Genomic DNA, 22,716 nt, shown 5'->3' on the forward strand with positions numbered 1-22,716 from the left:
AAGAGACAGCACCAGGATGAAAGGCATGATGAAAGGTCAGAGCTGAAAGGTCAGCTCTGGCAGCGAGGACATCTTTGGACATGCAATGTCCATGGGTTTTATCTCATCTAGCTTCCTATGAGATAGGCACTCTTTCTAGTCCATGTGAGGAGTGAAATGAGGCCAGAGCCTGCTGGGCTCCCAAGTCTGAGTCCTTAGCGGCACCCTACCCGAGTCCATCTTGCTCGTGGTTTACTGTCTGGTCACAGAACATATGGCCTCCTCTGACATTTTGGGTTAGCCCTTGCTTTCTTTAAAGATCAGTCCCCTTGCTGGTCAGTAACCCAGCTTCTTGTTTGTCCGTTCTCTGAATGTGAACTGTCATGGGACATGGGGCTGGGGTGGACAGGCAGTGGATGGAGGAGAAGGGGCAGTCACAGGCATTGTGGAAAGAGCAGCACTTGGAAGGCTGTGGGTCCCGTGTGCTGCCTCCCTCTGAATGTGTGTGAAGCCAGAGCCCTAACGGGGCTGAGTATCTTTAAGATCAACATGAATCAGAACACTGTGCAAGAAACTGGAATGACTGGCCTGGGTGGGAGACTATCACTCCATCTGATCGTGCTACCCCAGATGGAAGAGTCGACACAAGAACTTTTCTTTTCTCGTACTTCAGCATTTCTGCAGTACAAACAGGCTGGAACACTGGTCCTGGCCCAACCCGCAACCCTCCTCATGTTCAGACTCAATCACTTGTGTTCCAAGGACAGAGACAAGCACACACACATGGTTTCCCTCCGGTTAGACATTGAAATTTCTTCCATTTGTGTTGATGTATGATTGACAAATAAATCTTCACGTGTATACACATGTGTGATGAGCATTCATGTGTGTGCACATGTGTATGAACATGCATGTGTGTGTACATTCATGTGTGGGTGCTCTCGGTTATGTCTTTCTCAATCAGTGCACCCCCTTAATTTTTTTTTAGCCAGAGTCTCTCCCTGAACCTGGAGCTTGCTGCGTCTGTTGATCTGACTAGCCAGCAGACTCCCGTCAATCCTTCCATCTCTGCTCTTCCCTCCTCCCTCCAGTGCCAGGCTTATAGGCAAGCACTGCCACACATGACTGTGGGTGCTGAGGATCCAAACTCAAGTGCTCATGCATGCAGAACAAGCCCTTCACCCACCCAGACAGCTCCGCCCTCCCAACTCGCATATATTTAAGGAATGCAATGTAATGATTTGATACATGCACACATTGTGAAAGATTACCACAATCAAGCTAATTAATATATCCACTCCATCTTGCTGTGTGTGTGTGTGTGTTGGGAAAATGTTTGTATTAAGAACACATAGATCTATTGGCTTTTCTTAGTAACCTTTTTTTGTTTTTGTTTTTTTTGGGTTTTTTGTTTTGTTTTGTTTTGTTTGTTTTTGAGACAGGGTTTCTCTGTGTAGCCCTGGCTATCCTGGAACTCACTCTGTAGACCAGGCTGGCCTCGAACTCAGAAATCCACCTGCCTCTGCCTCCTGAGTGCTGGGATTAAAGGCGTGGTGGCGCCACCATGCCCGGCTCTTAGTAACCTTTTAAAAAACACAAGTATATTTAAATTATTTTTGCTGTGGATGTACCCAGATGTGAAGAGAGAGAGAGATAGACACGTGTGTTCTGTAATACATTTAGTTTTATATGGATTTTTCAGTTGAGGAACTACAATGTTTGAGGGTCCTGGGTAGGTGTCCTTTTGCCTAGAATGGAGCTCAGCAATGAGTTTGTCCTGAGCTGCAATGGGCCTTCCCAGTCTCTGGTAAAGATGTGTTTTAAGCTGGAGAGAGGACTGAGACCCATGGAGGGCTTTCCATACCCTGTGGGGCCTCAGGCTCCCCATCTGCTCCAGGAGGGGGCAGGGCTGCTTAAGGCTGGCATCAGGGCAATCTTATCAGGACACACATAAAGGGCCCTATTGAACTGCAGGCTCCTCGGCTGCCATCCTGACAAAGCCCTTTTCTGCTCAAGCCACAATGGCTCTGTCAGGCAGGTAGCAGGGCCTGCAGCATTGTCTTCCCCCATCAAGAACAACAGGGCTCACTGTTTGACACAGCCTTGGTCCCCCTGGGGCGGGTGGAGGCTTTGAAAGAGTCTGACCAGCTAGGGACAGATACGCTCTGTCTGTAGGCAACCAGGGACTGGTAAACCAGCAATAAATCTTTTGGCCAGTTATTTAAGGATGAGGAGGAAACAAATATGTTAAAGCCATACCTTCTAAAACCTTGAGTTTTCTAAGCACATGTCCAAGGGTTGGTACTAAAGATGTACACAGACAGAGGTGTCAGCCGCCGGCCACATGTGCCTAACGAGCCCTTGACAAGCAGCCAATCCAAGCAAGGGTTTGTTACAAGCATCAAGCGGCTTCTGTTAAACTTTTGGACCAAACACTCCTTTGATGTAGGGGTCTTTCCTGTGCGCTGTAAGTTGTTTAGCAAGACCTGATCTTTCCTTTCAGGTTACCAAGAATATGCACACATATCCTCCTTCTGCCCTTGGTTTTAATGATCCCCAAACAACTCCAGATAAACTGCCAGATCTTGCAAGAACCACTACAATCTCAAAGAACAAATGAGAGATAACATGATTTTTTTTTTTATAAAAAAAACGACACCTGTTTAAGTTGCTTCAGCAGCTTACCTGTGTTTCTCTTGGACAGGGCTGGTGTAGATGAGAAAACTCTGGGCCACAGAGGGAAAGTGACCAGTGGGAGGTCACAGAGAGCCAGAGAGAGAGCCAGGGAGTAAGTCATTTCCAGACAAGCACTCCAGACTGCCTCTACTACTCCACACATGTCACTGGGACATTTCTAAATGTCCTTTGTTGGGGTGTTTTCAGTGTCGTGTGGTCAAATACCACCTCTGGAGGAAGAGTACAGTTAGTGCTATCTATATGCTTGCTATATGTTATGTGTGCACTCCTTTAATCTTTGCAATGGCCTTGGGGAAAGGGCTCTGTGTTTAGCTCCATTTTCCAGGTTAGGGGATGGAGGTTCACCTAGGAAACTCAGCTCATGAATTGTGGCGCCAAGACTCAAATGTAGATCTTCAATCCGATGCATAGTGCCTTAAAGCTCTAGGTCCAGGGACAATACATGAAATATGGGAAGGCCCCTTCACCATCCTAGATACTATCCTGGATAAGAAATAGTCTTCAGTCTTTTCCAGCTCTGCAAAGCTGGTCTTCACGTCAAGGGCTGGTGTCAACTTCTTTGGGATGATTAGGAACCATGGGGATGTAGACCATTGTAACGGAGAGGCTGGCCTGCAGTTTTTCAGCCCATGGCATGGCTGCTACTCTCCTAAAGAACTTTATTGTTGTTGTAAATACTGCCTGGAATGGTCACACACATGCATGGTCCAGCTATAAGAAGGACTATATCAAACAACAGGGTCTACATACAACTGGTAACCAATACTGAAGGCTTTGCCTGTGGACTCAGCCCTTGACTGATATTACTCATGTGGCTATGACAAGCAGACATTTAGAAAAAACTCAGAGATGTGGATTGATTTTCCCAGGTTGCACAGTAATGGATAGGACTGGAATCTCTCTTACTGTAGTTCTCTTAGTTAAGGCTCTGGTTTGATGAGGCTAGCGCCTTCTTTTCCAGCTCCTTCCAGGTCCACTTCTCTGGATGGCTGGGGAGACAGGGTCCACACAGAAACCATTGAAAGGGCATCTATGCCTTCTCACCAAACCTTATTTGGTGCCTGGAAGGGCTCACCAACTCCAGCCTCTTTGTTTTGCAAATAGAGAAACTGAGGCATAGAGTAAGGCAAGACCATGATCAACCTTGCTTAGGTAACTGGTAACAATCTACACTTGAAAGCCACCCGGGTCACTCTTGCTTCCCTCTAGTCTTTCTTTTTGGCTGATCTGAGGGTAAATTGTGAGTTAAAATTTTGGGATCATTTTCCAAGGATGAGTTAGCATATTAAGTTTTCACTTCCATGTTCCCATTTAATTGTTATAGGCGTAGGCACCAGGCACTGTTATTAGTGTCGGCTTAAAAAATGGGAAAACCGAGGCTCATGAAGTTAAGTAACTTCTCTTCAGTGACATAGTGACTGAGGAAACCCAGCAGACTGGTTCTAGAACATGTTTCCCGGTCACTCTTCTCAGGCGGAGCAACATCTGGCTATATGTGGAAGGGTTTGACATCACCGAGGAGGGCAGGGCTCACTCGGAGGCATGCAGCTGGAAGTTTGGCATTGCTTGGCCTTGGCGTGGGTGTGCAGAGAGTCTAATGCGCTTAAGATGGTAAGATTATTATCAGACCTTATGGGAAAGCAGCTACGTTACAGTCCCTAATGTGTGTTATTGTTGCATGACTGGTGTGTTACTGGATTCTTGTGTGTGCATTAATATTCATCCAATCCCACATTGGGGTAACATCACTGCATGCAAACTTCGCAGTGAGCCCGTGGTATATGACTTTTAAAAGTTCCATGCATTTATTTGACTTTGTAGGGGTTAGGTGCACATGCAGGTGTGGAGGCCAGGAGCTGGTTCTCCTTTCACCATATGGGCGCTGGGAATTTGAACTCAGGATATTGGGCTTGGCACTTGTCTCTACCCACTAAGCCATCTTACCAGGCTATTGTAGGATGACGATATCTGTAGTTTTACCACCGATGGTAGTGAGACTTGCTCAAGTGGGCACGGACACTAGGTAGTTAAGCCATAGTTTGGCAGACTCTCTGGGTGCCTGTATTTTTCTCTTCCCTGCCATTTGCTTCTGAGTCACCTGAAACTTCAGGGTAGCCAGTGGTGGGAATTGGTAAGAGCACTCCATGTTGGGACTGGCTGGGCTTGTCATGTTGTTGAACCCAGAGAGCTCTTAGCAGAGACTGGGGAAGAAGGACTCCACGGTGGGAAACCAGCTTGACAAAGAAAGACAAACCGACCTCGGCTTTGCTTCCTCCCCCTTTCTGTTTCAGGGGAACAAACAGTTTATTAGATAAACAGAAAGTAAGCTTGGCAATTTTCTTGAAAAGGTAAGAACCAAAGAGAACCAAGCAGAAACAAACGTCCGACAACTGTAAATTGGATTTCAGCTCTTACTTTCCCGCGCTTAGTGGTTTTATCTTCCAACCATGTTCTTAATCAGCTCGTTGGAGACTCTGCAGCCTGAGAGGTGGATGGGAAAGAGGACAGGGACATGACTTTTCTTCTCTATTCGGCCACTAACACTTGGGACTTAAGGCAATGTCTTCTCAAGGTGTCTTGGCTTCCCACATATGTACAGAGGATGAAGAACTAAGAGCCTCCCTTTTACTTTTAGTCAAATCAGAGATTAGAATAGATGGCAAACCTTTCCCCCCTAAATAGAGAGTCATGTGGACAGACAACAAACAGACCTTCAAAGTCAGCCTTTCTTTTGTTGTTGTTTCGTAAAAAGACCCTGAAGCTTTGTGTTTCCACGTTGTCTTTCTACTGCCCCCCACCCCCCAGCAGTGACTGGACACCCTATCCATGCTAGGGCTTGGAAGCTCGAAGCTCCCAGATTAACATATTGAAGCTAGTGTGCTCTGCTGGGCATACACCATGGGCCACTGACCTTGTGGGATACTCTCAGATCTGGGTTTGGAAGAATGGTCAAGTGTCTTCCTACATGGAAAGGCTTGTTAAAAATGTACGTCTAGGCTCTGGACCTTCTTGGTTCTCCCGGTCCATTTGTGAGGGCCCTGGGACACCAGCATGTTACTAAGCTGGTCTGAATACTCCTGTCTGAGTGTTGAGAGTCTGAGTCCCAGGAGACTCCCTACTCATTCTGGAGTGGCATGTGAGGCGAGGTCTGATGTCAGAAAAAGGTTTTAGTGCAAGTACAAGCAACTTCAGACGTTTGGAGGAGAGCAACCTTGTGCGCGTGTGTGGCTCTCACCTCAACCACTCATAACGTAAACAGAAAGTACTCAGGTGTCCATCTTACAGAATACAAAGCCCTAAACAACCTCGGCCAAAAAAGAAGAGAGTGGAGAATTATTGCCTATAGGGAGTAAAGACTGCACGGGAGTCATTTCTAAAGCAGTGCCCACTCTGAGGAGAAGAAGCTTGGAGGGTTTATTTGAGAGCCTCTTTCTCTCTCTCTTTATATATATATATATATATATATATATATATATATATATACACACACACATATATATGTATATATACACACACATATATATACACACATATATACATATATGTATATACACACATATATATGTATATATACATATACACACATATGTATATAGACATGTGTGTATATGTATGTATGTATGTGTATATATATATACATATATATATATATATGTATATGTATATATATATATATATATAAAAGCTTAAGTCACTTGTGGGTGAGCGTACTCTTTTTTTTTAAAGATTTATTTATTTATTACATGTAAGTACACTGTAGTTGTCTTCAGACACACCACAAGAGGGCGTCAGATCTCGTTACAGATGGTTGTGAGCCACCATGTGGTTGCTGGGATTTGAACTCTGGACCTTCAGAAGAGCAGTTGGGTGCTCTTACCACTGAGCCATTTCACCAGCCCGTGAGTGTACTCCCGAGCATGCTCAGTTTAAGAAAGAAAGAAAGATGGCAGACACATTTGGGGGTCAGAGAGCACAAGTTCCAAAGGATAAAGGATGGAGAAGAACACCCTGGGGCACTCACTGTGCAGGACAGAGATAACAGACAGAAACACTTCTGAGCATAGCTTTCCTCTAAAAGTTTTAACGGGAAGGAAAGTGACCCTTTGGAGATGCTTTGTACAGCAGTTTTCTTCTAAAGGGGCTTCCCTCAGTTAGTGGCTAACAATAGCTATACAACCGTAAGTGAATCACTAGCCTTTCTAGACTTGGTTTTATCTGTACATTGAGGATGATGGTAATGATTTAATAATAGTAATTTTAATAATCATAAAATTGTCTTTTATTGAATATTAGTGACATGTAGATTCTTTGTGTTTCTCTTGCACTAACCACAACCTATGAGGTTGGTGCTATGTTATCAACCTAACAAATGGGGAAACTGAGGCACGGAGCAGTTAGGCAACAGGTGCACGTTCCCAAAGCTGTAGCCATCAGATGGCAAGTCACGATGGTTATTTGGCTCCATTTCATCTGCAACATTACAGAGATCTCTTATAGTAAAAACTGATTCAAAGGCTGGATTGGGATTCTTGAGAGATAATTAAAGACAACCAAAATCATATGCGCACACATGAGTAGCTGTGGGCTCTCCTTCCTTCTCTCCATGCTAAAGGCACCAGAGGGCTTTAATAGGCCTGAAGGAGCTAAGGAGTTGTACCCGATTGCCTGCAGGTAAAAACAGAGAGAGAAAGAAAGGAAGAAAGAAAGGAAGGAGAGAGAAAGAAAGAAGGAAGGAGAGAGAAAGAAAGGAAGAAAGGAAGGAAGAAAAAAGAAAGAGAGGGAGAGAGAGAGAGAGAGAGAGAGAGAGAGAGAAGGGGATGGAGGGAGGGAAAGAGGGAAGGAGAGAGAGGGGGAGAGAGAGAGAGAGAGAGTCTCATTTCCAGGGGTGGGGAAGACAGGGTCTCATATAGCCAAGGCTGATATTGAACTCCCTTGTAGCCAAGAACATCTACTTCCCCACCCTTTGCCTCCTGAGTGCTATCATGCTCAATGTATGTGACTATTGTATAGGACCATGGTCCAAAGCTAAACTGTCGCCATCTTCAGGAGTTTGGTTAGGCTTGCTTGCCAAAGAGCACCACAGCTGGGCTTGTTGACTGTTGACATTCCCTGATGGAAGAAGGGGGTGGGAAGGCCAGGGAGCCTGCACCTGAATGTCCAGCCAGCCCTCCCAAGCAGCTGTAAGCAATACTTCCCTAATTGTATGTGATGTCTTCCTCTCTTCGAAAACTGGAGGATACAGGTGGGGGAAGGATGAGGTGGAAGGGACTCCATCTATAAAGGCATGAAGATTCCTTATCTATACCTGCTACAGACTGTCCAGTGTGGTGGTTTTAAGGTCATTACTCTGAAGCTAAGCCTAGTAAACTCATTATTGGTTCCTAGAGTAAACTTTGGTTGTACTGATTCTTGCTTTGTTGTGGAGACCTTAAAAGAGATGAGATATTCTGTTTTCCGCAAGGGACAGAATTGTAGCAACAGGAATTTCTCAATGCGGAAACTTTGGTAGAAGCTAGGACTTTGCGGAGCTGCTAGACAGCTGAGCTACATCCCCAGCCAAGTGCCTCTAATGCATGCCTCCCACTCTGGGTTTCACAAACAGGAACAGGACATCTTTCTGTGTTCGTAAAAGTTTGAAGAATGCTACACCGTCCTCCCCTGTCTTACGCCCAGTGCACAGCAGTGTGTTAAAGGCACTGAACTGGCCTGCTCTAAGAATCCTGGTTAATTTAGTTTAACTATATCAAATCCAATTGGTCATGAAATCCCATCCTGTCACCACATGGTATTCACAGCCTGTTCTTCAGAACACAGTGGAGAGGAAGTTGATTCCTGTCCCTTTATGCATGTGAGGCCATCCACACCCAGAAACTTTACATGAATTGCCCAAAGTTATCTTGCCTCCTGGTGGCGCCTACTCTTGTCAGCAAGTCCCAGATTCTTCACTGAGCTGTAGGGCATTGAAAGCCGGAGTCAGCAGCCTCCACTCATGTTCTTCCTATCCAGTTTCTGTAGCCGTGGACTCCGGAGAAGTTTCTTTAATGTCCTCCGGCCTCCCTTGGCTCATTAGACATATGCAGATAACATGGTATACACCTAGTGAAGCTCTTGTGATTAAGCAACTGATAAAATAAAATATGTCCAATAGCACCAGGCACCAAGTAACAGATTAATGGCCACCATGCCTCCTGGGGTTTTGAATAAAATGTAGTTGACCTGCATGTCCATGCCACTGGAGATGAGGGCTACTGTTTGGTTGCAAGGCCCACTAGAGCCTTGCTGGAGGGAGGCCAGAGCCTGGAAGGCAGCTCTGGCGAGGCCTGTTTGGTGACCAATGGACTCAGATGGGAACACCTCATCTAAGCACAGAGGAATCTATGCTGAAGTTGTCATTTTAGAAAACTAGAGAGACGTGGAGGTGTAGGCACGACTGCACAATACAAGGGTATTTGCTTTTGAACCAGAGGGCTCTGGCGTCAAACTCAGGCCACACCTCTTCCAAAGTGCCCGATTCTGATGCAGTCACATAGCTCCTCTCAGTCTGTGTTTCTCATTTGTTACACAAAGGGCATCGTAGCTTCTGAATGAAGGCAATTCTACTTCTGAAGCCTGCTGGGACATGCAAAGGAACATTAGCTAATATTTAGTTAGCATTCACTCAGTGTCTTATGGGCTCTAGTCTAGTGACCAGGGGCAAATTCATGTCACCACAGGGAAGGAACTTGTTCTCATGGATCTTACATTCTAGAAGGGGGAGGAGTACCACACCAACAAGCAGAGAAATGGAGAGAAAACAAAACAGAATGTAACAGTGGGGCATAAAGAAACTAAGACGTGGCCAGAGAGAGGCTGAATATTCAGATCTCTGGAAAGCATCCTCGGTCATGATGACGCTTTGGTCTGATTGCCTTTCCAGATGCAGCCCTCTCCAGGTCTCTCCTTCTTCTGGGTTCCATGGAGACAGAGACACCCGTGGGGCAGCTCCATGGTGGGGAGAACCCCAGGCTGACTGACTGCTGGCTAACTCTGCCGTCACTGTCACACTGGTAATTCAGGTTTGCATGCCAGACCTGCGTGAGAAACCCTGTAGGAATCCAGAGCGTGGGTTGAGGTTTCCTCAGGGCTAACAAGTGAGGCAGTGGGGTGTAAGCATCCCCTTTAAAGTCCAGAACCTGCCTCCTCCCATCACAGATGCCAGGACCCCAGAGTTCCCCTACAGGAGCAGAGGCACAGAGCCTTCTGCCTCAGGGTTGGCTGGAGACCAAAGCTGTGGACCAATCAGAAAACACCATTCCCCACCCACCCACCCACCCAGTCCAGTTAAACTCAACTAATGATAATTATCTACATTTGCTCTTCAAAAATGTAGCTGTTTATTTGTTACTGCCCCATTAAATATTAGTGCTTCCGTGTCTACTGCCTTCCACCTTCAGACCCCCTGTTCCATGAAGCGGTTGATCTTTAGTCAAACCCTGGTACAGCCAGTGACACAAGGTCTTCACTTGGGGGAAGGTCACACTGTTACCATCAAACATTTTGAAGGCCCCAGATCTGACAGAAATCACCACCACGGCTCTGAAAGGATACAAACATTGCTTTGCCCCAGGGAGACAGGGCTTATTCAACCTCTTTGGCTTTTGGACAAAGGGAGATGTATCTAATATATGTAATTGTACATTTTTGGAGGCAGAACTCCACAGACCACAGTGACAGGTGGGCTTTCAGAGGTGTGCAGGCTGTAACTACTCAGCAGGTAATATTCCCTGCCAGTCCTCATACTACCTAAAGAACATTGGATCTCTTCCATTTGTTCATTTGAGACATGGTCTCATTTTTGCTTAAGCCATCAGATGACCGGGAACTCCTGATCCTCCTGATTCCACCTCCTAAATGTTGCAATTGCAGGTGTGCACCGCAATAACCCACTAGAAATTTTAGCAAGGCATGAAAATTCCTTCAATATCAACAACAACCCACATATGCAAAAAATATTTTGACTTATTTTTGTGTTTTTTTTCTCCAACCGTAGAAAGGTCATATACTTAGAAATTCATACACACACACAAACAGACACACACACACACACACACACACACACACACACATGCATGTGTGTGAGCATATATATGTATGTATATAAATTAAAATTCTTATATAAAACTTAAAATTTAAAAACATATATAATGTGTTTTTTGAGTCAGGGTTTCTTTGTGTAGTTCTGGCTGTCCTGGACCTACCTCTGTAGACTAGGCTGCCCTCAAACTCTCAGAGATCTGCCTGCCTCTGTCTCCCAAGTACTGGGATTAAAGACGTGCCCACCACCACCTAGTCTCATCATTCTTGCATTATTAACACAGGTACCAAGAGCAAGAGGTACCAACACTGCTTACTCAAATACCAGACACTCAATAAGAGGTGTGTACGGTGAGCTTAACTCAAGGACCACCTCTGGATCCTTCAGCTTCTCTGCAAAGATACTATTAATAACAAGGACCCAGTCATTCATTGTGTAGTAATCCTTGTGCTGGTACTGGTATCATTTTAACCATCATGTGCACATTGTAACTATAAGTAAGTTGCAGTTTCACCGACTTGTTTTTTGTTTACTGGAAGTAAGAGCCTCATCCAAGATCCCAGATGGGGATCAAGGTCACTGATGGGCCTAGGAGATAATTGCAGTTATGTGTGACCACAGAGTTCCGGAAGCCACAGAATACTATCCTCTTTCATTAGCAGGAAACAGGAGCTGAGGCAGGACAAAAATGTAGGACTGAATCTCTAGGAGAAGACTAGTCCTCCTAGACAAGCTAGCCAGGGATCCCTGCCTTGGCCTTCAGATGGCTGCTGTTACAGCAGGCCAGTAACCACCCCTCTCCCCCTGTGTGTGTGTGTGTGTGTGTGTGTGTGTGTTTGTGTGCACGTGCACACACGCAATCGCGTGCAGGAATCTGAACTCTGATCCTCGTGGTTGCTCAACAAGTATTGTATCTACTGAGCCATCTCTCCAGCCTCCAGGTAGTGTATCTTTATATACATCTACAGTTATATATATCTGTAGGATACATCCTAGAAGTGGAATTGCTAGGCTGAAAGCTCGGACTCTCTAAAGTGGATTCTTGCCAAAGGGCGTATGGTTCCGCTGAATGTCAGCATTCCCCTCACTGTGTCCAAATCTTAATTGATGGAGCCTGTTACCTTACACCAGGAAAACATTTGCATGGCTGTGTTGAGTATCTTTAAAATACATATTTTATTATTTGATACTGTAATATAATTAGGTCATTTTCCCCTTCCCCTTATTTTTCCTCCTCATCCTTTTCTCCCTGGAATTCATGACCCTTTAAAAAATATTGTTGTTATATTTATATGTGCATGTTACGTATATATTTGTGTGAGTTTTCACATTCCTAAATATATAAATACAACCTTCTCAGTCTGTACAGTGTTGCTTGCTTGCGTGTGTATGGCTTGAGGGCTGACCACTTGGTAGCAGGTAGCCAATTGATGAGCTCTTCCAGTCGGAAGGCTGTTTCTCCCATTCTCAGCATTTCTTACCTATGTGTAGTTTTGTCTGCTGCTGAGACATTGTGAGCTTCCCTGTTCCATGTTAACATGCCTCATGGTGTCATCCTTACTAAGGTCATATTTAAGCAGCCAAGCTTGTAAGACATACACTGAGTATCTCAAGATGGACCAGTAGCCTTGGTTTCCCAGGTGGCCCTAACATAATCACATGGGCCTTGGAAAGAAGGATTCAGAAAGGTTAGAGCCAAAGAATGTCAGGGAGGGTACAATCCTTCACTGAAGTCATGTGGCCACAGCCAAGCAGCCTCTACAAGCTTGAGTAAACCAGATACACATTTTGCCCTGATGTGCCCAGAGGAATGCAGGCTTTCTCACATCCTCATGTTAGCCCATTGATTGGGCCAAATGATGCGGTTTTATTTTTTATTTTTTATTTTTTTTTGATCTCTATACATAAATTTGTGTTGCTTCAAGAGACTCCATTTGAAGGAACCCGATAAATCAGTTGCAGGGGATTAATATAGTATTGTGCCTTCTCTCATTTCCTTTTTCCTGAGAAGGCGTGGATGCTCTTTTCCTGAGTCTTCGAAGCACTCCAGCCATCCCCTCGGAGAATCGGAGGCTGTCTGTGACCGTGTGAAGAAGATGTTGATGTACTATTTCTGAATGTCCATGGATATTGGAAGTTAGCTTGGGCCCTCCTGAGGTGAGAGATTTCCTTCAGGATTTCTCACAACATCCCTCAGGGCATACACAGTCTGTCTGACCTCGGAAAATCTTATACTGTCTGGGAGAGAAATCCCCAGAGAGCATCTGGGGCATCAGTCGAATTTGGAGGATGAAGAAAGTGAAGCTCGAGATAAGGAAGCTAGGAGTAGAATCCCCTGACTCTGGACACTCTCCTCTGAGGACAGGGAGGGTGGGAAAGCCAGGCCTGGGTTAAGCTGGGGTTTGGGAAATGCTTCAAGACACAGTGAGTCCATTTTTCTTGTGTTTTGTTTTGTTTTATTTTTGTTTGTTTGTTTTTTGTTTTTTTCCAGACAGGATTTCTCTGTGTAGCTCTGGCTGTCCTGGAACTCACTCTGTAGACCAGGCTGGCCTCAAACTCAGAAATCCACCTGCCTCTGCCTCCCAAGTGCTGGGATTAAAGGCGTGCGCCACCACTGCCCGGCCCATTTTTCTTAACAACTCATCCACACCCCCAGGGAGTAAAGGCTTTGCTTGGCCTTGCCTTCCCTGTTCGTCAGAGAATGTATTCTCAGGAGGTCCCAACAAGGAATAGTGGCCTTGGATCCCAAGAACAAACCGTGGGCTCTTTTTGTTGGCTAGAGTGCTTGCTAAGGAGAGGCTGGGATGAGGAAACTTCCCCTCTATCTTTTGGGAACAGTCCTCTCAGAGGCTCTGTCTCCTGGGGTCAGCCATGTTCCTCCCCAACTAATTTCCTTTTGGTAGGTCTTTGAATCTATCAGGAAAGTTTCAGATCAATTAGAATCTAGAAGTGAGTGAGAACATCAGAGATAAAATTTAACCTTCCCTGGGCTGTCCAGAGTGGAAATTCTGAAGAGGAGACAGACCATCACGATCTGGCTGTGAAGTAAAGAAGAATTTCAAGAGGCTCTCTGTCTTCATGATACCTGTGCCATTGAAGTCCTGCAGTAACTCACAAGGTAGGTGCCACCACTTTGCCATTCTTCTTCTTTTCTTTCTTTCTTTTATTGGGTATTTTCTTTATTTACATTTCAAATGTTATCCCCTTTCCAGGTCTCCCTTCCAGAACCCCCATCCCATCCCACTCCCCTGCCTTTATGAGGGTACTCCCCCCCACACCCACCTACCTACCCACTCCTGCCTTCCCACCCTGGGATTCCCCTATACTGGAGCATCGAACCCCCTCAGGTTCAAGGGCCACTGCTCCCACTGATGTCCAACAAGACCATCCTTTGCCACATATGTGGCCAGAGCCATGGGTCCCTCCATGTGTACTCTTTGGTTGGTGGTCCAGTCCCTGGGAGCTCCAGAGTGTCTGGTCTGTTGACACTGTTGCTGCCCCCACCCCTGCCCCATGGGGCTGCAAACCCCCTCAGCTCCTTCAGTCCCTTCTCCAACTCCTCCATCAGGAGTCCCCATGCTCCATCCAATGGTTGTCTGTGAGCATCCTCCTCTGTATTTGTCAGGCTCTGGCAGAGCCATCTTTGTTGATAAGAAAATAGATGTTCTCTGGGATTAAGAACCCGCTAATTATGCTTTCTGTTAGCTTTTAAGTTTTCCATAGGTGTGCTACAATCTGAAAGCCACAGAGGTTAAATAGATTCTTTGTAAGAGACCAGGAGGAAAGAAAGGATCTCCCAAGGAAGGTGAAATAGAATATAGTGTTAGGGAGAGATGAAGGAGAATCTAGACGAAAATGGGGGAGGGTAAAAGGGGGAGGGGGACTGGAGAGTGGAAAGTTGAGAAGAGGCAAGGCAAGGGCGAGGGACAACTAACACTAAAGAACTTCAATGCACACACACACACACACACACACACACACACACACACACATACACATGGAAAACCTCTACTGTACAAGTTTTTTTTTAAGTATATACATCTACAAAATGGAGACCCCATACAGTGAGGGAGACAGTGACCCACCTAGACATCCTAGCCCACAAATAAAACCTCCAGTGCCAAGAATGGTCACACCTGTTCAGTCTTTGGCCAAAGAGGACCCATGGACCCCACTAAATATTACACTCTACTGCCAAGGCTATTGATCGCTCTCCACAACCTGATGGTAACGCCTTGTCGCTGAAGACAACACTTACTCCTAAAGAAGATAAGCTTGTGCCCAGCTAGACGCCTCACCCCCTACTGACCATCCTTCATGATGCTGGTAAGTATCTACATGTTACCATGACGAGAAATATCACCCAGCAACAAGCCCTGCAATCTGTAACAGTGACTTTCCTGGAAGAGGCACTGGTGTAATATTGGCATAAACATTAAGGGAATGACTAGCTAATTTTGATTGGATTTAAGGCTCACTCTATGAAATGAAACCCATACCTGTCACTGCAAAAGTGGTCAAGAACCTGGGACTGGGAAGGTCATGGGCCTTGGAGGAAAACCCAATACTGTTAAGTATGTTAAAGTAACATAGCAATAAATGACTCCTAATGACATACTGCTATACCAAATGGACTAGGGCCTTTCCTCAGTCCTTATTAGAGAAGCTTTTTCTTGGTGTAGGTGGGAATTAAAACAGTGACCAGGACAATGTGCAGAGGGTGAGAAACTATGAGTCCTCAGTCCTAAATGGGAAGTCCTCGAAGCTCTTAACCTCAAGGCTCAGAGATCTATGTAGAAGAGTTGGTAGAATAAAGGCCAGTGTTGATGGATAATGCCAAGGAAATTGTGTCTTCAAGACACAGTAGAACTGACACGCATACAGAGACTGTGGCAGCACACACAAGTTCAAGTCAGATGGGATCCCAGCACTGAGAAGGGGAGATGGACATGGGTTTCCACCCCTAACCAAGAAACTATTTGCAAGATAGCCTTTGGCAAAGAGAAAATCATCTTTAAATTTTTTAAGAAAAAATTAAATGGAGTGTCACTGGGGATATCAAACACACTCCAGGGTAGGTCTCCTTCCCAGGAGGCCATCGCAAAATGGATTCTCTTTTTGTCTTGAAAGTTTTCATTTTATTGTTTGCTTGTTTTGGCTTTTGGTTCTAGTTGTAGTTATTGTTGTAGAAAGAACATGAAGTTGGGTGGGTAGAGAGGTGTGGGGAAGATCTGGGAGGTGCTGAGGGAGTGGAAAAAATATTATCAAAATATATAAAAATGTTTTCTGATTTAAAACTCTTACTAATTTCTAACAACCTAGATTGTTGCTCTCTATTGCTTGTATTCTTGGCTGAGATGTATCCCCAAGAGAAAGAAATATGAACATCAGTATTGCCCTCACTATGTTCCCCCCATTTATTTATTTACTTGTTTTTTTCTATCTATCTATCTATCTATCTATCTATCTATCTATCTATCTATCTATCTATCTATCTATCCATCTGCCTGCCTATCTATCTATCTATCTATCTATCTATCTATCTATCTATCCATCTGCCTGCCTATCTATCTATCTATCTATCTATCTATCTATCTATCTATCTATCTATCTATCTATCTATCCATCTGCCTGCCTATCCATCTGCCTGCCTATCTATCTATCTATCTATCTATCTATCTATCTATCTATCTATCTATCTTTGAGGCAGGGTGTCACTATGAAGCCTTGGCTGGCTTATAACCAACTATGGACATCACTTGCCTTTGGCCCCCAAGTGCTAGGACTAAAAGGCATGTGATTCCACACCTGAATCTTTTCCTTTCTTGTTTGGTTCTGTCCATCCTTTCTCCATCTTCTTCTCCACAGACTCTGCTTCCTGCATCCCATAGTCTATACCAGCTATCTACCCCTCTCTGCTCTTCTCTTTGATGCCTACTGCTGTTCTAGGTAGGTTCCCTGTTGCTATCAAGTACAAGACAAGCCTTTGATCAGAGGTGAGTAGAAGAGGAACATTTATGCTATGCTACCCAGTGTCCAAGGCCTGGGCATGATGATGGTGCTGAAGACAGAGATAGATGGTGCTTTTGTGAATTGTATTGATTAAATGGTTGAAAGTTCTCGCTGAATAAGACCAAGGACAGAGAGGTTGGAGATACTCCTTCCTTGGACAGCAGAAGAAAGTTATGGAAGGTTAACAGAAGTCCTCAATCTCTCCAGACAAGGAGGGGTGAGGTAACATTTCTGGTAGACTGAGGCAGTTATGAGGGCCCAGGGAGCAAGGAGGAATCCTGGACCCCCCAGAAGAACTGAGAAAAGCCAGTGATGAACCTGCCAGGCTTCTATTGTGTTTTGCATTTGGGTCCTCGAGCATAAAATGGAGTGATGACACTGGCATTTGTAGGGAGGAGAGTCAATGAGAATATTTGGTAGGGGGTAGCTGCACTCCGTCTTACCCAGTCAACCCTACCCTTGTAGTAGCCACCATTGAACCTGCTTCACTTTCTTGAGCTCACCCGAAGTCTTGGCTCCCTACCAGAACGTGTTTTAAGACCTATACAGCTGGCTCTCTTTGATTTCTCCTTTTCCTGCCCTTTGGAAACCCCACAAGGCAGAAACGCCTGGGTTTTATTCAAACTAATGAGGGTGGAGTTCACAGGCAGCCTGGTTTTTGTTCTGATAGCACCAGGCAGCATGTTTTCCCAGGGAAATCTCACCATCTTTCCCCTTGTCTGCAGGAAGCCTGGAGCAGCTAGACAGCAGAGCATCTGGAACCCAGTGGGAATCACACAGGAGGAAGCTTAGGCGGGGAAATCAGAATAAACCAAACCATATGGAAGTGGGGGCTGGCTGTGGGAGTTGGTGACTTGCCTCCTCCACGGATCAAGTGAGTGTCTTCATCTCTTTCCCACCGTAGGCTCTATCCTGTTTAATGTGGCAGTGTCTGGGGGCAAAGGTAGCATATACCATATGTCTCTAAGTAATTAAATGTTCTAAGTAACTAATAAACTTATAAAATATGCTGTCATTGAGACTTGACACTTCATTACATTAAGTAAAGTAGATGTAAAATCAGGATTTCAATATGACAGTATAGGCAAAAATCCAATTTAATTAAACACAATAGTCCTTAGATATTTCTGAGTGGCTGGATTCAAAATATGTACTCTAGATTCTCCTATACACTCCGTGTTTCCTTTCTTTTCTTTTCTTTCCTTTTTTTTGGATTTATTTATTTATTTTTATTTATATGAGTACACTGTCACTGTCTTCAGACACACTGGAAGAGGGGATGAGATCCCATTACAGATGGTTGTGAGCCACCATGTGGTTACTGGGAATTGAACTCAAGACCTCTGGAAGAGCATTCAGTGCTCTTAACTGCTGAGCCATCTCTCCAGCCCTGCGTATTTCCTTTCTTAATGTTAACAACAGTAATGTGTGTGTGTGTGTGTGTGTGTGTGTGTGTGTCTAAGTGTAGGTGTATGTTTGTGCATTTTGTGTATATGGTATTGTGTGTGTGAATGCCTTTTGGAGACCAGAAGCCGGTGTCAGATCCCTTGGAGCTGCAGTTATGGGAGGTTGTCAGTTATTGATATGGGTGCTAGGAACAGAACTTGGGTCTGTTGAAAGAACAAATGCTCTTAACTGCTGTGGAGCCATCTCTCTAGCCCTATAATATTCTCTGTCCGGCTTCTTTTCTTTTCTTTTCTTTTCTTTTCTTTTCTTTTTTTTTTCTTTTTTTCTTTCCTCCTCCTCCTCCTCCTCCTCCTCCTCCTCCTCCTCCTCCTCTTCTTCTTCTTCTTCTTCCTCTCTCTCTCTCTCTCTCTCTCTCTCTTTCTTCTTCTTCTTCTTCTTCTTTTTTTTTTTGACACCAGGTTTCCTGGCTGTCCTGGAACTCACTCTGTAGACCAGGCTGGCCAGGAACTCAGAGATCCACCTGCTTCAGCCTCTGGAGTGCTGTAATTAAAGGTGTGTGCCAGCACTGAATATTATCATAGTTAGGATTTTAAACATAGTCTATGGTTAACCTTGTGTCTTGGTAGCCCTTGGATGTCTTCTAAAAACCTAATTTCAGTGTGAAGAAGCTGCTCTGACATGGGACACTTTCCAGTAAGAGTTTTAAAACAATGCTCAGCGTCACAAGTCAATCATGCACATGACATGTGACGTTTGACTGCAGTGACAAGGTCATATGGGACTATTGCTACAACAGGAACATGTATTTCCCCGACATATGGGACTATTGCTACAACAGGAACATGTATTTCCCCGACACCTTCTTTTAAATGGTTATTTCTGGGATATTATAATGTGTCCTGGGAAGCACAATGGGCTCAACGGGTTTTCTCACCACTTTTAGCCATGCAAGTTTTGGTTTACAATCTGCCAAGGCTAGTCTGAATAGCAGCATGAACCAAAGGGGAATCTTGGTTGTGCAAAACATTTTTTTAAATTTTAATTTTAATTTTTGGTTTTTCGAGACAGGGTTTCTCTGTCTAGCTCTGGCTGTCCTGGAACTCACTTTGTAGACCAGGCTGGTCTCGAACTCAGAAATCCGTCTGCCTCTGCCTCCCGAGTGCTGGGATTAAAGGCGTGCGCCACCACCCCTTGCTGCAAAACATTTTTTTTAATCTCGCTCTCTTAATCTGTTTATTATTTCACTGCAATATGGATTATCCCCACATGTATACCTTTTCTGTAAATTCCACACTTGTTTTCTAAAATGTATATATAAAAAGTGTTTAAATCCCTTCAAAGTAAATTTGATAAATGTAGATGCCCTTGTTTTTTGTAATATCAATAGTAAGAAAATGTGTATGCCAAGTAATCAGTACCCAACATTTGACTTTCTTTTCTATGTAGTTGAGGGTGTTCTGTTGTTTTCCTGAATCCTTCCACTGCACTTCCTAGCTTGTCTAAATTTAATCCCATTGACATTTTGTCAGCAATAGCATTTAGCATCTGAAAGCTGTCGGAAAGCAAACTTTGATGTTTGGTTAAATGTTTAATGTTTGAGTAGATCCACAAAATACTTAGTCTTTTGGCTCTTGTTCCGCCAAATCCAAAAAAGGGATAGAGGCACAATAGTTGACCATGTGTCGTATTAAATTCCAGATGGATGCTGTCTGTGGGCAAAAATAAGTGCTCCTAGGCTTCAGGCTTGCACAGGTACCTTGATAACATTAGCCAGATAATGCTCACAGGTGAAGGCTGTTTCCTTCAAACTCTTAGTTTCTGTTTTTGTACTTTGTTGGTTTTTGTTGTTTTTGAAACAGGGTTTCTCTCACGCCCCCCCCCCCCTTCTTCCACCTCTAGCAGGGTGCAGCAGTCAGCTTGCAAGGGTAATGTTAACTGGACAGACCCACCCCTCTGACAAGTTTCATTACTTTTACAGAGACCTAGACCTTTTAGTAACTGTGAGCAGCTCAGGGTTCTTCCCCTCCCCTCCCCTCCCCTCCCCTCCCCTCCCCTCCCCTCCCCTCCCCTCCCCTCCCCTCCCAGGTTTGGCAGCTCTTCCTTGATTGGTTGTATTTTCCACCTTATTTGCATACTCACACTCAGCCATTCAGGGCCCCGCTGGCATTCCATGAATTCTGGCATCTGAGGCTGCAAGAATTTCTTCAAGATGTGTTTGGGGGATTCATACTGCCGCTTGATGTTGCCTTTTCTTTTTTTCAGCTGAGTACACTTAACATCTGTTAGGAGTTTTTAAAGCATTGCCTAATTTCCATATTTCCTTCTTCATTTTCCTTGTGGGTTTCAAAGTGGGTTATTGTAATCCTTTACTAATACCACATTGTGATCTCTCTCTCCCTCAGATCCTTTAATATTTGTCGACTATATTTATAGGTTGCTAGGTTGGATGAATACATATTTACATTTGGCACGTCCTCCTGATTAGCTAGCTCTTTGGTTATATAAAGTCAATAGGCATGTCTTTGAACAGTGTGCATGCATTTTGTCATATAAAGTGACCTTGATCTCTTTGGTTCTCATTTGTGTGGCATGTTTCTCCACACTTTCTGTCAATATATCTTTCAGAGCAAAGTGAGTCTCTTGTATGCATACATCTTTTGCCTGGGCATGATGGTGCACGCCTACCCTTAATATCAACTCTATAGAGGTAGCCAGATCTAGGAAAACATAGTGAGATGCTGTCTCAAAACAAAAGACAAAAGAAGATTCTGTCCATTCCTTGGTGTTTTTATTGGAGAATTTAATCCTTGTATATTCAAGACAAATTATTGCTAGGTAAATATTTCCTACTAAAACCTTGTTAACTGTTTTCTGGTTCTTTTGTAAATCTTTTACTTTTTTTTTTCTTTTGTGGTTAGATGCATTTTGTAGCTTTGAATTCTTTTGATTTTTCTTCCATTTCTGCTTTGTGGCTACCATATTTTGAGAATCATTCCAAGCTGTTAAGAGCCTGATGTTGATTGCCCACAGCTGGATACTCCTATCCTCACTCTCACACTGGAGGGTTTGATATCAGGATTTCTATCACTCTGAAGTATACAGCCTTGGAAATTTTAGCTGAGTCATTACTATTTTTTCCCCTCTTTTAAACTTCAGACTAGGGCTGGAATGACTTTCTATTCCCATTATACCCCATAATATTCTGAACATGGTTCTGAATGACGCACGTCATTGTTTTGTGCTTTTGTGGACTTTATGAGTTAACAGGCTTTTGTTTGGGCTTAATGTATCTCTTTATCAGTTTTCATAAGGCTGCAGTGGTAATAAACTCCCTCCTAGGAGTCGCTTGGAAGCATATTTGTGTTCTCTCTCATTTTAGAAAGCCAATTTTGATTGATAAAACACTTATGGCCAGCAAGATTGTATTTTTGTTTCAACACATTGAAGATATTATCCCTCTCTCTCTGGCCTGCAGAGTTTCTGGTGGAAAACCTGTTCATAATTAAAGTGTTGACTTTTTATGTGATGTTTTCTTACCTCTTTCTGTTCACAAATATTTTCCCCTTTGGCATTGATCTCTCTCTCGCTCTCGCTCTCTCACTCTGTGTGTGTGTGTACACATGTGTGTGTGTGTATGTGAAGGCCAGACATCAGTATCAGGTGTCTTCATGTTTCACCTGTTAAGTTTTTCTCCTATTTGGTTTGAGAGGTTCTCTCATTGTGTAGCCCTGGCTGTTCTGGAACTCACTAAGTAGACCAGGCTGGCCTTGAATTCAAACATTTACCTTCCTCTGCCTCCTGAGTGCTGGGATTAAAGGTGTGTGCCACTATGCCTTGCCACGTTAGCTTTTGAAACGGGTCTCAATGAGCCTGGCACTTCTTGATTTGGTTAGATTAGCCAGTTCTTAGGCTCTTTAGTCCCCTCCTCCCCAGCAGGGATTATAGATACATGCTGCTATGCTTAGCTTTATACGTGGGTGCTTTAGACTTGAACAAAACCCCTCATGCTTGAGAGGCAAACATTTACTGAGGAAGTCACCTCCCACTTCCTGGCTTTGATTTTTAATACTTAGAATGTTCTAGGTTTTGCTGAACTATTTTTTGGGTTTGGATCGTTATAGTTTTTTTTTTTTTTTTTTTTTTAGAATTAATATTTTTAATTAGGTATTTTCCTCATTTACATTTCCAATGCTATCCAAAAAGTCCCCAATACACCCCCCCCACTCCCCTACCCACCCACTCCCACTTTTTGGCCCTGGTGTTCCCCTGTACTGGGGGCATATAAAGTTTACAAGTCCAATGGGCCTCTCTTTCCAGTGATGGCCGACTAGGCCATCTTTTGATACATATGCAGCTAGAGTCAAGAGCTCTGGGGTACTGGTTAGTTCATAATGTTGTTCCACCTATAGGGTTGCAGATCCCTTTAGCTCCTTGGGTACTTTCTCTAGCTCCTCCATTGGGGGCCCTGTGATCCATCCAATAGCTGACTGTGAGCATCCACTTCTGTGTTTGCTAGGCCCCGGCATTGTCTCACAAGAGACAGCTAT

At 44.2% G+C, this 22,716-nt stretch overlaps 1 long non-coding RNA gene and 1 other non-coding gene across 9 annotated transcripts in view; both read left to right on the forward strand.

The window, feature by feature from the left end:
• The window catches only part of Gm35624, a 27,911-nt gene that overhangs the window by 2,120 nt on the left and 3,075 nt on the right, over nt 1-22,716 (forward strand). For 3 of the 8 annotated variants that reach the window (XR_001780197.2, XR_001780199.2, XR_001780198.1), the window contains exons 2-6: nt 12,762-12,907; nt 13,749-13,868; nt 14,950-15,076; nt 16,619-16,699; nt 17,488-17,636. This is a non-coding gene — a long non-coding RNA (predicted gene, 35624). Of the gene's footprint in view, nt 1-4,117; nt 4,288-7,525; nt 9,723-10,944; nt 11,692-12,761; nt 12,908-13,748; nt 13,869-14,949; nt 15,077-16,460; nt 16,700-17,487; nt 17,637-22,716 lie in introns of those variants that run through there. The other 5 variants (XR_001780201.1, XR_388607.4, XR_001780200.2 and 2 more) reach the window with 5 other exon arrangements.
• On the forward strand, nt 1,965-2,021 carry Mir7239 (microRNA 7239). Its single transcript, NR_106098.1, has one exon. It is a non-coding gene; the product is annotated as a microRNA 7239 (primary transcript).

The sequence above is a fragment of the Mus musculus genome, chromosome 11 (assembly GCF_000001635.26).
Source record: "Mus musculus strain C57BL/6J chromosome 11, GRCm38.p6 C57BL/6J".
Classification (NCBI taxonomy): Eukaryota; Metazoa; Chordata; class Mammalia; order Rodentia; family Muridae; genus Mus; species Mus musculus.